The 17,087-nt window shown below is 35.1% G+C and overlaps 1 pseudogene; it reads right to left on the bottom strand.

Annotated features, from left to right (window-relative positions):
- LOC122910035 overlaps positions 1–17,087 on the bottom strand; it is a 95,764-nt pseudogene that overhangs the window by 43,198 nt on the left and 35,479 nt on the right.

The following is a 17,087-nucleotide window of genomic DNA, read 5'->3' as shown; positions in this document are numbered from 1 at the left end:
TGGGAAAAAGGTGTTCATTAAGGAAATCTCAAGTTGGCCATCAACCTTATGTAAGAAAGGATGACCTGTATGTTAAATTCTTATGGATTACTGTGAGAATATGCGGACACCCCCAAAACACCAGCTGGTCTAATGTGCTTGTTTAAGTAACTGTGTACAGTACAGTGGGTCAAAGAAAGGATTAAGATCTGATTGATTATGACAAAGCCTAATTGGGATGCTAACAGGTAGAATTACTGCACAAGTGGGGAGAGTGAAGAGGAGGATATTGCGTATTGCAGTGATAACAGAGAAAAGGACGAAGCACCTCATGCTGTCTGACCCCAACACAAAGAAAAACAAAAGCACAGTAACAACCCCAGCTAGCAGGACACCATCCAATTCAGGGCATGTTCATGATGAGAAAATTGTGCCCCATGAACTTATTGATGTAGCTGCCCCTTCAGCAGATAGAACAGATTGAGTACATAGGACAAGTGGCCATCATTGAGTCTGGATGGGATGGCATATTGTCAGGAATTTTGGATTGCCCTTGAAAAGCTGTGACTTTCTTAATGTAGTAATAGCATGTCCTGTGTGCTCTAAATAACACCCAAGGCAACTGCCAAAGGAGTCTGGGAACATCCACTGAAGTTCTCAACCAGCAAAGGATTGCAAATTGATTACATTGGCCCCCGCCCATCAGGAGAGACTTCTAAGTGTGCCTTGCTTGTGCGGACATTGTGCCTGGCCTAATCCAAGGTTTCCCCAGTCTCCACATTAACCAAGCTGGCACTAGTAGGGTATTAGAGAAGTTAAATACCATGTTCACATACCCTCATTGGATAGACAGTGTTAGGGGTCACATTTCAAAGGTCATTATATGCAGGACTGGGCAAAAGAACATGACATTGAATGGAGGTTCCATCTGCCTTATAAACTGCAAGCAGCAGGATTGGTAGAAAAGAATAGAGTATTACCTCATTTGAATGATCAACCAGTAGGGCCTGACGCCCCATATGTCAGACTGGAGACCCCTATCAAGACATCCAATCCCAAAAAGGTATAGAAGTCATGAGATACAGTCATTGTCCTGACTCTGACTATGGATACAGGGGCTATGCTGCTGAGAACACCGAGCCCCATCATGCCTGGGAAGCATGTTATCTACTGGAATTTGGATTGGGCCATCCTGCTGAAATGGGTGATTTACTTTGCACCTCTGAGTGAAGAGGAACTACTCAGTCTGCCCTGGATTCTGTTGTCCTTTTGCAAGCTGGACCTGTTGAAACACTCTACTTGAAATGAACATACACCTTTGAATGAAGAGGCATACCTGGTTTGATATATCCTGCCCCCAGTCATCTTGTCTTGCCCGCCAGTGCTGCCTCCTCCAGCCAATATGTGTGGTATGTACAACCAGGGAAAATTCCTAAAGCTGCAATCACATTAACATAAAAGGATCAGGCTACAAGTGTAATCATGCAGAAGGGAGGAGTTTCCCATATAAATTTCCTACTAAATATCTGTCTTTTCAAATATTTGGATTTTTTAGATTTCTGCTGCTCCTATAATACTTAGTAATGGGATGAGCAGCTGATGGAAATATCTTTCTATAATGGACCCAATTATACACCTAGAAAAAGAATCAATGTGAACAGCTGCCCTTGTCTGGCTCATCAAAATTACCATGATGGGTATCACAATTCCAGGGAGGGAACTGAAAGCACTAAATGTATGTTAAGGAAGAACAAGCTAGGACTAGTAATCTTAATTTATCTGATATTGCCAACAGTGATCCAGAAACCTGGCCTGAGGCATATACACTATTACCAATACTGGTATTCTTTCTCTGTCAATCAAACTATACAGGCGGCTTGTCAAAATGCTGACTGGAAAGATCCTAAAAGTCGCACCATTAGAACCATGGTTGGCTATACCCTGATGTGGGATGGATTCATGTGGCTTATTTTTGGTTATAGACATTTGAGAACCCAGGCAATCCCATATTGAAAACAGAAAAAATACCCTAAGCAGAACCAGTTCAATGGTACCAGGAATATGGGATGGATATTGCTGGAACAGTGTAGTCATTCTGTCACATTAAAGGGTAGCATCCGATTTGTCACTGACTGGTACCCCTACCCAGGCATTTATTGGGTGGCCCCTAAAGGAATCCAGTGTTGTATGGTACAAATCTTTGGGCAGGTCTTCCACCTGAGTGATGTGCCATTGCACCCTGGATTTTGTTCTGAGCACAGGCAAGAATCTGCCCCACAGTAACCACAATCTCCAATCTCCCTCTCTGTAAGGCCAGATAAGCATATTCTTTTTTCTACCAATACAATCATTTGGTTACCTTCTTTGTTCTCTCCACTGGCCTAGGGGATGTTACTGCAAACATAGATGCCCTTATTGCATTCATCCAGCAAGACTTAAATGACAGCTGGCAAAATCTGTCTGGACTAAACCCTGAAATATCTCTAATGAGAAAAGCTGTGGTCTTGGACAATTTAACAGCCTCACAAGGAGGCAATCTGTGCCTTTGTCCAAAGAAAATGTTGTGTTTTCAAACTTGATGAATCTATTAACATACCATCTTTATTAAAACATGTAAGGACACAAGTGAATGCCCTAACTGCTCTGATTCCTAGCATAAAGGACTTAGTAAATCAGCAGTTCATATCATGGGGCTTTTGGTAGAAAATATTGTTAGTTGTTTTGGGACTCATCATCTTAATCTGTGTTTTCTCTTATCTGTGCTTATATTGTTGCTATTCCATTAACCTCTGCGGCAGCCAGAGAGCAGCCAAATGAGCCACCTCCATGCTGATAAAACCCTTTGCTTACTGCTCAGGGCACACTGGGGAAGAAGGGGCGTGTATAAGACTACATGCACTAGTCATGAAGGGTGCAGTGTTTTAGGAGGTTATTGAGAGAATGCAACCTCTGTTTGATCCATGAGCTCCCTCCAGGCAAATAGAGGCACCTACCCTCTCCCTCTGTCCTAGGATCTTACCTGCTGACTGTTCTATAGTGGGAATGATTTTCAAGGACTCAGGCTTAAGAGAGCAGTGCATTGATGAGATCATCTGCACGGTGTATTTGACTGAACCCAGCTAAGAACTTTAAGATTCTGGAGGGCAGGAGCAGAGATCTATTCACCTCGTAGCTGCCCAAGACAAGTTTCATAAGTATTCATACTGCCATTGACCAGTCTGGAGTGGCTTGCTTTTTTCTTGCCTGTCTCCTTGTCCTCTGTGTATGGTGGGAGCCAGTTTCAGCTTTTACTCAGGAACCAACAATTGGATAGTTTTACAGATGACAAAAATTCTCTCAGAAGTGCAAAAAAAAATCACCTCAAATACTTCCTGTCAAATATTCATTAACTGTAATCTATAAACAACAAAACAAAACAGGTACCTTTTAATTGCATGTTAATTCTTATACTACAGTTTTCTCTTTGAACTATGTGGGTTACAGTTGGTATCCCCGGAAGCAGTTGTCAAGATGGAGCTTCCATTCAAGATGCATATTAGAGATGAAAACTTGTGAGAGCCAGACACCTGGGTGACTTAGTTGCTTAAGCTGGGCTTGGGTGGAAATCCTGGGGTCCTGGGATCCCACCTACCTCAGGCTGCCTGCTCAACGGGCACTCTGCTTCATCCTCTCCCTCTGTGCTCCCCCAACCCTTTCTCTCTTTCTCAAATAAATGAATAAAATATTAAAAAAGAAATTTGTGAGAGCAAAGGAAAGGAAGTGTCCTGGACAGTCATAGTCAAACAGAATAGACAAAGCTTCACCCAAACCAGTGGAGACTCTGGAGTAAGTTTACTTGCTGGAGTGTGGTGCATTGGGCTGAACTGTCTGTACTGCCTATGCTGGGAACAGAAAAATCACTCTAAACAGAACCAACCCAATTGTACCAGAAACATGGGATGGATATCACCAAGACTATGTAGTCAATCTGTCACATTAAAGGATAGTAACTTAAGCTCCTCTAAAAAAAATCACATTTTGAAAACTTCTCATTTCTACCAGAATGGTTATTTATGAGGGAGAATAAAATGGCAAGTAAATAGAATTCACTTGACTGAAACATAACATAAAGCAAATTAACTGATATTTCCCTCAAAATCAGTCACAAAATATATTCTAGAAATATATTGGTAATAAGAAATAAATGCAGTAAAGATAAAAAGCATTCTCTTAACTTTTATTAATGATATAACCAGGAATGTAGTTCATTATTAACAAATTAGCAATTTTCAAAAAAAGAAAATTCTACAAATTCTTTAATTTCCTCCAGTGATTTCTTTAATCATGGGATGTGGTAGTATTTACAATGTGATGGTTTCAATTCATCTGTGAGGATTAATTTTAGTATTTCCAAAAACCACCTTTACTCCATACATTCAGAAACTCACAATCTTTCTGAAAGAATGAATATTATATGTATGTTTTGTTTGTGTGTGTGTGTGTACATTTTATATGCAAATACTCAGTATACTATTCGTTGGTGCTGCCTCTTAGAATAGTAAGGTTATAAGATGAAACTAACTACGTGAGATTATTCTTGGGGACTTAAACACAGTTCTAAATCATAATCATAGATGTTTTAAGTAAGTGAATATTAATTATAATATTAATGGTAATGGTGACAGAAAAAGAATTTCTGAAATCAGGCATCTGTATGGGTAAGTGTTTTACTCTTTCTCCTTCATGCTTTCTTGCCATTAACCTTTAGCTATGAGGCTAAAGTCAGGAAGAGAAACTTACCCCTTTTACTTAGAAAGGATTATGAAAAGAAGAAATAAAAAGGACAAAAGGCATAATCTTAAGTAATTTGAGGGGAACAAAAGCAAATGCTTTTTCCTTATTCATGTTTTGGGCCGTTGGAAGATATGACATTTTGAGTCCTCTACCAATATCTCTCCCCCAGTTCAGTAGGAGCGTCAGCACCAAAATATTGCCTTTGCACCATGGTTCAGCAGGGGAAGAGAAGGAGTTTAACTTGACCAGATTTCTGGAGTATAGACGAATATGGGAAGATAGCTGAGTAAAATGCTAATGGACCTTCCTTTAGTCCTAACATGGCAAGCCATTAAATGACTGCAGCAGAGGCTGTAAGCAGTTTCCATAGTAAGATTTGATCCAGAGCTGATCTGAACCTCAGTCACGGGAGGATCAGCCTCAGGCCCTGGCCAGGTTTCTCAACACGACATTAATTTAAGGAGCTTCCAACAGGGGCCATGGGTATCAGCAGAGCACAGTAAATTCAGGTGTTATCAACATGTTGTTAGGACCCATGCTGACTTGCAAAAAGCTTTACGTTATGTACCATGTTTCATTTAGTCAGTCCTAAGCTATGGGTAATGTTCTTATTTTAATTTGATTGATGAGAAATAATGGCCTTAGAAAGTTGATTTAACCAAAGGCATCGATTTCATACAGCTAGTAAAAGAAGGCCAAGGTTTAAACTCATGTGAAAAATGTAAGTAAACATTAAGTCTTCTTAAATTCAATTAAATGAGAAGCTTGGAGTGGGAAGGAGGGACTGTAAAAAAAAAATAATTTGGGGACGCCTGGGTGGCTCAGTTGGTTAAGCAGCTGCCTTTGGCTCAGGTCATGATCCTGGCGTCCTGGGATTGAGTCCCACATGGGGCTCCTTGCTCGGCAGGAAGTCTGCTTCTCCCTCTGCCTCTGCCTGCCATTCTGTCTGCCTGTGCTCCCTCTCTCTCCCTCTCTGTCTCTGACAAATAAATAAGATCTTTAAAAAAAAAAATTTGGCATTATTTTATTTATACTCATAAAGCTGAAGATCATATATATATACATATATATATTTTATTTTATTTTATTTTATTTTTTCAGTGTTCCAAGATTTGTTGTTTATGTACCACACCCAGTGCTCCATGCAATACCTGCCCTCCTTAATATCCACCACCAGGCTCACCCATTTCCCACTCCCTCCCTTCCAAAACCCTCAGTTTGTTTCTCAGAATCCACAGTCTCTCATGGTTCATCTCCCCCTATGATTTCCCCCAATTCACTTTTCCTTTCCTTCTCCTAATGTTCAGTTTAAGAAAATATAATTTGTATCCTGATTTCATTTTTAAAATACTTACTGAAATCTATTGTATTAGGCTTAAGTAATGTATTCTATTAAACATAATTATAATTTGATAATTGTGTGTTAAATTTTCAAACACTCTAAGTTAAAAATGAACCTAAAACCTGCTGAAACTTAAGGCATTCAGAGACTCCTAAGTTTTTAAAATAAGACATATACAGACTTCAATATCACAGTCTATCTGTATTGAAATAAAATCAGCCAAACTATGTTCTTGAATTTTAGAAAACAAAGGGAAAATATATGACTGAAGAACAATTTAATCAACGAAGTTTCGTGTAATATGTCTCGTTTGTTTAATTATCACTGTTTCTGCTTCTTATGCTTCTTGAAAACAGTGTCATGACCTATTTTTCAAAGTATTTTATTTTGAGCACAAAAAGTTGGATTTATTGTTTCTGACAATTGCATAGTAACTTTTAGTTTCTTCCTAGCATTACAAATGTGAAATCTAATTTTGCTCCTCAATTAAAAATGTATACTCTGAAAAGTGATCACATCATTTTAAACATTTAATCACTTATAGAATGTCTTAAAGATCTTTTCCAAGCAAGATATTAGCTTCTTCTTTATAAATCTCTACATAAAATAAGAAAACAAGGCAACCAAATTTCCTTTTTTTCTATATTTTTAAAATTAAGTGTTTTTTGTTGTTGTTTGTTTGTTTTTAATTCCAGTAGAGTTAACATACAGTGTTATGTTACTTTCAGGTGTACAATATAGTGATTTAACAATTTTATATATCACCCGGTATTCCACGACATTTTGAATAAGCAATTCAAATGCTCCTTATTTTCACTTTAGACAGGTCATATTGTTAAAGTTTGACTCTCTTCCTGCTTTTTGAATCCCATTTTGAAATTTAGTAACAGATTTATCAAAGTTGAGATCACTACTATATCTGGAATGCCAGCCACGTAACCCTCTCTAAATATGGAGATTGGGAAAAAAAAAAAAGAGAGAGAGAGAAAAAAAGAGAGAGAGAGAGATAAGTAGAGAGTAAGAGCCTCAACACATTCCATGTTTATTTAATTTATAAGTAACCCTACAACTCTTTGATTAAACATTTTAAAAATGAAAGGTGGTTTTTCTTAGAAAATAGCTCTCTGGCTACCACTTTTTATAAAAATTCTAAAAAAAATGTAAGATTTTTCAAATTTAATTATTTGACAGAGAGAGAAAGAGCATGCAGGGGGAGCAGCAGAGGGAGAGGGAGAAGCAAGCTCCCTGCAGAGCAGAAAGCATGACACAGGATGCAATTCCAGGACCTCAGGATCATGACCTGAGCCAAAGGCAGACACTCAATTGACTGAGCCACCCAGGCACTCCAATATTCTAAAAAAAATTTTTAAATCCACAAAGCAGGGGCAATAGTAGTTTTCTTGATAAATGACAAAGGGAACCCTGAAAATGTACTTTTTCTTCCTCTTGGAAGACACATTCAAGTTCCAATCACCAAGGGATAAACTATGTGAATACATCTGTCTAACATTTACTTAAATTGATATATAAACATCATGATTTCAGTTTTGGTTAAATTTTTCTAAAAATTATTTGCTTACTTTTCTTTTGTAAAGATAAACAAAATGCCCTCATTTTCTCTGGTGAGTATTACACAAATATATCTATTATATTAAAATTATATATAGATATATATATAATTTTTAAATTTAAACTTTATATTCATTTTCATTTATTCCAGTGTGATTGGATCTATAATTATTTCTCAGGTAACCCCAAATCTTTCTTCTCTCACTTTTGTTGAAACCATCTAATTTAAGTGTGAATTGGGCATGTGTATCTATATCTATCTATCTATTCTAAAGAACAGAACTTTTTGTCATTATTTTGGGCCAGATAATTCTTTGCTGGGGGTCCTAGAGACTGTCTTATGCATTGTAAGATGTTTAGCAGAATAACTGTTCTCTCACCACTAGATAACAGTAGCACTCTTTGAACCAGTTGTGATAAGCAGAAATGTCTCCAGACATTGCTAAATGTTCCCTGGGAGGCGAATCTCCCCTAATGGAGAGCCACTGATCAAGGGATAGAGGACAGTAGTCATAATTTTCTCATACTCCAGGAGCTCTCCAAAGTCTCCCCTTGAATCCCCTGGGACATACAGTTGACAAGGAGGTCTCAGTGGACCTCTGACAGATATTGTGGTGCTGAAGCACTGAAAGTACTCATATTACTTTCAAATTCCAAGTGTTCACTACTGGTATATAAGAAAGAAATTGACTTTGGCATATTAATCTTTCATCCACCAATATTGATATCATTATTTCTTAGTACCAGATGTTTGTTGTTGTTATTGATTCTTTGGGATTTTTTTAAATAAACAAAGATATAATCTGTGAACAAACACAATTTTATTTCTTCCTTCCCAACCTATATACCTTATATTCTATTGTCTTGTTTTATTTCACCAGCCAGAATTTTCATTAAACTGTGTAAAAGTAATACTGAAAGGAGTTATCTTTTGTCTTGTCTTCCTAATATTAGAAGAAAGCATCCAGTTTTTCACTACTAAGTATACTGTTAACAGGTAAGATTTTTCTAGGAGTCCTTCATCAAGTTGAAGATCCAGTCCCTGTTTGCTCAGTCCTCATTATAAGTGGATGTTAGATTTTGTCAAGTGCTTTTTCTGGATATAATCATTTGCTTTTTTTTTCTTTAACTTGTTGATACTGTGAATTACTTTAATTAATTTTAAAATGTTGAAATAGCTGTGCATAATTGGAATAAATTCTGTTTGTTCATAGCATATAACTCTTTCTGTATTATTGGATTTGATTTGCTAAATTTTGTTTAGTATTAGCATCAGTATTTAATATTTATTATATAAATATTTTGTATTTAGTACATGAGAGATACAGGTCTGTACATTTTCTTTCTTGTATGTATTATCTTTATCCGGTTTTGGTATTTGGGTAATTGAATTAAGAAATGTTCCTTCTGGGGTGCCTGAGTGGCTCAGTGGGTTAAAGCCTCTGCCTTCGGCTCAGGTCATGATCCCAGGGTCCTGGGATCAAGCCCCGCATCTGTCTCTCTGCTCCACGGGGAGCCTACTTCCTCCTCTCTCTCTCTCTCTCTGCCTGCCTCTCTGCCTGTTTGTGATCTCTATCTGTCAAATAAATAAATAAAATCTTTAAAAAAAAGAAAGAAAAAAAAAGAGATTTTCCTTCTGCTTCTATTTGCTAGAAGAGATTGTAGAGAATTGAACTTAAATATCTGATAGTATCCACCAGTGAATCCATATGGGCCTTTTATTTTTAAAGGGTATTAATTGTAGATTTTATTTCATTAATATTTCAGGCTTATTCAGATTATTTACACATCCTTTTATGAGTTTTTGCAGTTTGTTTCTTTCAAGAATTGTCAAAGCATCAAATTTGTCAGAGTTGTTTATAATATTTCTTTATTATCATTTTGATATCCATGAGTCAGTAGTGATCACTAATCTTTCATTTGTAAAATTGGTAATTTGTATCTTCTCTCTTTTTTATTTTGGTTAGCCTGGCTAGAGGTTTGTCAATTTTATATGTACTTTCAAAGAATCAGCTTTTGGTTTTGTTGATTTTTTGCTATTGTTTCTTGTTTTCAATTACTTTGATTTCCATTCTTAATTTAATTTTATGATTTTGTTATTTCTTTAAGCTTCAATTGCTGTAGTACCCTAAGGCAGAAGCTAAAATACTGATTTGATATCTTTATTTTTTATTTATTCTTGAATTTTTATTTTTTTATTTTTTTAAAGATTTTTTTATATATATATTCTTGAATTTTTATTATAAATTTCCCTCTAAACACTGCTTTTGCTGCATCCTATAAGTTATGATAAACTTTTGTTTTCAATTAAGAATGTTTAAAAATTTTCCCACAAGAGTTCTTTGATTGATAGTGGTGTTTTATTTCATTCCAAATATTTGGGTGAATTCTGGCTATCTTTCTGTTTCTGAAGTCTAATTTAATTTCACTGTCGTCTGAGAACACTCTCTGTGATTTCTTTTCTTTCAGATTTTTCAGATGAGTTTTATATCCCCAAAATGTGGTTTAGAGTAGTGAATGTTCTTTTTTAAAAATAAAAGATTTATTTATTTATTGTATGAGAGAGAGAGTCACAGGTATGTGGGGGAAGGTGAGGGGCAGAGGGAGAAGGAGAGAGAAAATCTCAAGCCGACTCCCCAACAGTTTATGGTTCTAGTGACTTCTGATAAGTTGCTGTAGCCTGTGCTGCTTTGTATTTTCCTGCCTGTACAGATTTTGGATTGGGCTTTATCCTAAGACTTCAATTCTCAGATGAGTCTAATTAAAGACATTGATTTTTTATTTGTTCAGCTTTTGCTTGGCTGTAAGAGGGGAGTGAGAACTTCCAGGTCTTTACATGTCAGAACTAAAACCAGAAGTCAATACTATTTGTTTTTGTAAAAAAGAAAATCAATATTTTTCTAAGGATGTAGTCTGATATTATATTTTCATATTACTCTAAACAATATTCTTCCTTCAAACAGACTGAAGAACAAAAGTGCAGCTAGCTGGGTCTGTGTAAATCTAATGCTTAGTCTGCAAAAACCTTTGGTCATAGATTGCTCAAAAGCAGTTATGACAAAATGCTTATATAATAAGTTATTCAAAGTTTATATATATTTTCAGAATTAATTATGTTTGGTGTATAGTCTTGTAAAAAATCGTAACAATGCCTACATTTAACTGAATCAGTTATTAATCATGTTACATTATATTTTTATTAATAAACATATCAAAATACCAAATTCATTCATTTTTCTATTTTAAATTAAAATATGTGATTGAGAAAATATATTAAACTGACTTGCAGTAAGTATATTGACTTATTTGTCAATAGTATAAAATAATTTTGTTATTAATGTTATTATAGTAATGCTTCTATATAATCATAGTTATGTCTAATTAGTTAGAATATTTTAACAAAGTATCTCTTTAGGGTTCATTTTTTTCTTAATTTTTATTATGAAACCATCAATTTAATTTTATTGGTTTTCACATGGCTATCTCTGAAAATCATTATGCCTATACACATCTTGGCAATGTAGTATATTTTTAACATAAGGCATTAAAAAAGTTGCACTGGTAAACATGTAGAAAAATAACTGAAATTAGTAAATTTAAAGTGCTTAGAAAGTCATTTGAAATCGTACTTCTTTGAGCTTTGACATTCATGTGTCAATGTTACCTGTAATTAGATAACATTTCCAAATAATAAAGTATGTCATTGTTTTATCAGATAAAGAATTTAGCCTGATGTATTTTCACTGAATAGTATCCATGTTACTAGTTATATCCAAGTTATTTAGTTGCCTGAAGTTAATTAGTCATGTGAAGTAGGTATATCCATATCATGTTATTCTGGCCTAGATTGTCCTATGGAGGAGATTATAAGTTTAAAATTTTATGCTTAAGATTTATAATACTTTTGAAGTTCTCCTGCTGCTTTTATGTAAGCCCTCTTGAATAGAATTTCTTTTATTACTTTTGTACAAAAATAAACAATGATATTCATTGCAGTATTGTCTATATTAAGGTATTGAAAGTTTCCTTACAAAGTTAAGATAGATCATAACAGTGAACATAAAATAAGAAAGAGAATATTTTGCTCATGATATTTATTTGAATAAAATCTAAAAGAAGGGAATGACAGTAGTAACAAAAAATTAAAAATAAAGCATAAAAATCTTATTATAATATGAAAACACTGTGGCAAAGGATTCTAGATTGATTAAAGAGAAAAAGCTTTCACAGATTTGTGGTACATCTCTGTTTTGATTAGTTGAAAGCAGATAGAGATAAAGAACAAGAGAGATTTATATCCAGCACATATAAGATACACATTTTTCTTCATCTTGCAGTAACATAACCATGAATAACATATGAAATCAGTAAGCTTGCTCATGTCCATTATACCATAAGCTTAGAAGTATGGTATATGGTCTACAGAATTCTAGAAGGGTTATACTTGGATTATCAGTACAAAAAAGGACAAATGAAAGAATGGTAAGATAGTCCATCATCATAGGCCATCTTGAAGGCTGATTTATGAAGATCTTCATTTACACACACACACTCATTTATATAATATGTATATGGAGCTCTATAAACTTACTAGTCATTAAACTCATGTTATTCTTGTGAATTAAGGAAGTTTATTAACAAATAATTATTAAATATATTTTAAGTTATATATTCTCCCTTCATGGTGCTTAGTGGAAACTGGTTAATATTTAAGTAAACACAAAATACACAAGTTTATTTCAATGGTTTAACAGAAATGTAAAGAACAAGGGATTGCAGATTTGAATTTCTTCCAATTTCCTATTCCTTCCTTTTAAAGAAAGGGAGACATGATATACATGGGTTAAAGGCAGGATATTTTGCATCCACCATTTTGGGATGATTTCTTCTTTGTGTGTGAGAAGAGTTTAAATAGTCATGACTTGTTTCAGTTCACAGGATTTCCCAATGTTGAAAGAAATCTTTGTGAAAATTGGCTTCTTATATTCTAAGTTTTAGAGAGGGATTCTTTTTTCTCATTTTCTGTCCCTTTCCTCATATTGGTTTCCTTTCACTCATGTAACTGTCATTTGTGCGAAGAATGTGGGCCCGGAGGGAAAGGCAGGTGTTGCCCGGTCATGTCTAATTTTAACAAATCATGTTCCACATATACTCTAGAAAAGAATTCAGTGTCTTTGTGAAAAGAATACCATCAGGTATGCAACGATATGTTGCCACATGGGTATTTTTTTTTCCACTGGAGGATCTGTAGTATGAGACACGTGGACTACCGAGTGTTCTCAATATCTTAGATACCAAATATTATCTAAATTCCAGATATCTGAAAAACAAAAAATGTAGCAACACATTTTATAGTATTCAGTGTTTTCTTTCTTTCTTTTTAAAAATTTAGATTCTGTTAAATAACTAAATAATGATTTTCTATCTTTTAACTCATTAGAATATATATTTTTTTCTTATTGACATGGGTAATTTTTGCCTGTTGTAGAAACCATAAAAAGTATCACTAAACAAACAAAAAAATCTAACTTTTATTTATACTACCCAAAATTAAACCTTGGTTGAATTTTAGCAAACATCTATATCCATTTATGTATCTCTCCATCAGGTTGAATTGGAACATTATCAGATTATAGGGAGGCCCAAATTTCTTCCTTGTTACCTAGCAGTGTCCTGAGTTTTTCCTTGGCCTGATCACCCATATTACATGCAAGTTTGCTAAGGAAAACAGTTATTTCTTATTTAATGAAATACTTATCAAGATTCCAGTATATACAGAAACTCTATCAGAGGTTGGGGATACTGCATTGATCATGAAGTCTGTGCTCTTGTGGAATGTGTGTTATACTGGAAGAGGACATACAATGAACCAATAAATATATGATATGGAAATGATTAGGAAGTCAAATAAAAGTAAAACTAGTATTTTATTATTATCTGGGGTTTTGACATCAAGCAACAATATAGAACACAATTAAACTGAACTATTTGAACACTACACTATCTCTAATAGAGTCGGTCCTAAATAAGTAAATAATAAGTAAATAAGTATGTAATAAAACAACAGCAATATTTGTCGAGCACTTTCAGTATGCCAGTATTTTAAACACTTAACATGGGTTTAATCTGCACACTAACTCAGCTAAGAGGGTAAAATGGACAAGTTAGATTATTTGATTTCCATGTTCCTGCTTTTTACTATTGAGTATTAGATCTCCCTATATAGCAGACTGTGTTTGATAATAATGTTCAGGTGAGACAATTGTATCAGAAAAAAGGTTGTATCAAGCTTAATTAATAGGAATTTAAAGTATACTATTGAAACTTAGATATAATAAAATGTAACAGGAAGAGAATAATGTGGTCAGCAAGTTTGTTTTAGTAAATGATACTCCAAAAAAGAAGTCCATGTTACTTTTATATGTCTATGACAATTAGAGTGGGGTCAGTAAACTAAGTAGATCTGGAAATCAAAGATTTAGGGCGATCATTTAGCAAAGATTGAGCTATAGTGCACCAATCTCACTTACCCTAAAAATAAACTGTCACAACAAACTTTAAGTTATGATGGGGGAGAGATGGCATTATGTTAAAGGATCACACACTCACTGGCCAATCTTTTAAAACATTTGTAGTTACACACACACAACACATTAAAATCTCTTTATGGGTTATATATGGGGTATATTTCTTAAATTTCAGATTTAATAGTCCAGATAGTGAAGATTTAACGTTTTTCAGAATGAAGGAAATTAAATTAGATAGTAGTATATATAGGATTTTATCCTTAGAGAGTTTTTATTTCCTTTCGCAAATAGGAGTATTGCTATACTAACTTTGAGCTTCAGCTGGCCAACCTATTTTGATTGAATATGTGTGATTCAGAGTTAACAAGGGACTGGTCAGTATAGTACAATAAATATGTGTGTAGCTATGCCATGTGTCCAAACATAATCCCTCAAAAATAGCTTATATAAATTAAAGTCTCCTTTGATTGGATTTTGGAAGATAATGAACCAATGCGTGGAGATTCCCCATGTTTCTGATGCAAAAACATTTGGGGACAAATACCAGTAAGACAAGAACCATACTGTAATGGGGAGTGATGTGCTACTGAGTAGAAGGGAATGTAAAAATTCATTCCTCTTATCTTATACCTGGACTATTTGTTGGTAATCCATTTTTCTAGGGGGAATGGAACCTGAGACTTCACCCTATTTCTCTGGTTTTCTACTAGGATGAAAGAGAAGGTCCTTGAAGTTGAGCCTAAGGAAACATTATTTCCATGAAGTATTAGCTACATCCTTTCTCTTGGGAGAAAAATGCTTAACTAGGTATGTCTGGAGCCACCTAGACGGGAAAGACTATTCTTAGGATCATGTCTAGAACTTTTTTTTTTCCCCCCTACAGAAAAATAGGTCTCTCTTCTATTTTAGGTGTTTAAAGAGTTCAATAATTTTGAAAAATATTTGAAATTTTAACAAGTGTATATAAATCATTCATTGTCCATCGCCTAAATCATCTAACACAGATTGAATGAGCCTTGTAGCATGGGGCCTTTAAAGGCTGAAATGTGGGGCACTGGGTAGCTCAGTGGGTTAAGCCTCTGCCTTCGGTTCTGGTCCTGATCCCAGGGTCCTGGGATCTAGCCCCGCATTGGGCTCTCTGCTTGGCAGGGAGCCTGCTTCCTCCTCTCTCTGCTTGCCTCTCTGCAAGAGATCTCTTGTGATCTCTCTCTCTCTCTCTGTCAAAAAAATAAATAAAATCTTAAAAAAAATAAAATAAAGATAAAGGCTGAAATGTCTTTAATTTATTTACATTCTACCTAATACCAAATGGATTTAGTATACCTGTAATAATGTGATTTATAATAAGAATACTCCACAAATATCTCCATTTGTGGCACAGAGCTCCGAAAAACTTTGGAATTTCATTAGTGAAGAGAATGACAATGATGTTTTTTGTTATGTTAATACAGAGACTTTTAGACTACACCTAAGGATTGGGCTGGTTGTGAGGGGAACCGATGGTAATTAGAGTTGGAACTTTTAGTCCCACCCCCCTGATTCCCAGGGAGGTAAGAAGAGCTGGAATTTGAATTCATGCCTAGGTAACTGAGCCTCCAAGCCTCCATAAAAACGCAAAAGGAGAGGGTTCTGAGAGCTTCCAAACTGGTAAACACAAGGGGATGCTGGGAGAATGGCTCAACAGGAGACAGCATGGAAGCTCTGAGTCCTTGTCCCATACTTTGCCCTATGCTTCTCTTCCATCTGGCTCCTACTGAGTTATATTCTTCAATAATAAACTGGTAATTTAGTGAGCAAAATGTTTCTCTGAATTCTGGGAGCTGCCCTAGGAAATCAGTTGAACCCAAGAAGGGAGTTTCTGGAACCTCCTATCTACAGTGGGTAGGTCAGAAACACAGGTGACAATCTCAATTTGTGATTGGTGTCTGAAGCGTGTGTGTATGTTGTGGTGTGGGAGGAGGGTGCGACCTTGCAGAACTGAGCCCTTAACATGTGGGATCTAAAGCTATCCTTAGGCAGATAGTGTCAGAATTGAGTTGAATTATGCTGGTGTCAGAGAAATACTTGGTGTGGGAAAAAACACCCTGTATGCATTAGAATTGGATGCAGCGCTCTTCATACCCTAAATATATTTAGTTCTTGGAATATTTCAGGAAGAGAGAGCATATACACACACATACGCACTCACACATAAAGACCACTATAATTAAAAAAAAAATTAAAAAAACATTTTAAAATTTATTTGTGCAATCCCTCTCATTCTTATTTTAAAATTAGGAAAAGTCAGTCTTAAAGAGATTAACATTAAAGTTTTACCCATGGCTAGCTTCCTGACCCTGGTCCATTGCTCTTTTTTCTCCAACAGGCATTTATTGCATGTGATTATTTTCCTCTCAATTCCTATGTGAGCCCCGTGTGTGACTTGAATCTTGGTTTCCCCGCTTCCTCTTTATCCACATTACTTTGTTTCTTTTATCCACAATTTATTATTACATCCTTAGAAAGAAAAGTCAGGATATTCTAGTAGTTCTTGGGCCACTGAGCTCAGACTAAATAGATGTAAGGAAAAAGAAAACTATTTCTGTAATCATCGAGATGATGGTAAAATCTGTATGTATGACAGCTACAATTCTACTTCACTTTTCCTATTTCTTGCTACTATAAACCCCTGTATGGATATGTTAGCAAATCTTCTTCTTCTAAGTAAGGATACATAAGGATATGTTAATGCAAGAGATTGCTTCTACACAAGTGACCTTATTTATTTAAAAAAATCTATTTTATAAATGGAAGAATCCCAAAGATTTCTGTTACTTTCAACTTCATTTATTTACTCATAATGCTAAAATTCATTATATTACACTCACTTACCATAAATCATTAGTTATTACCTTTCT

The sequence above is a fragment of the Neovison vison genome, chromosome 6, assembly GCF_020171115.1.
Source record: "Neovison vison isolate M4711 chromosome 6, ASM_NN_V1, whole genome shotgun sequence".
NCBI lineage: Eukaryota > Metazoa > Chordata > Mammalia > Carnivora > Mustelidae > Neogale > Neogale vison.
Note: the sequence above shows the minus strand (reverse complement) of the source record. Positions and strands in the feature narration are given on the sequence as shown.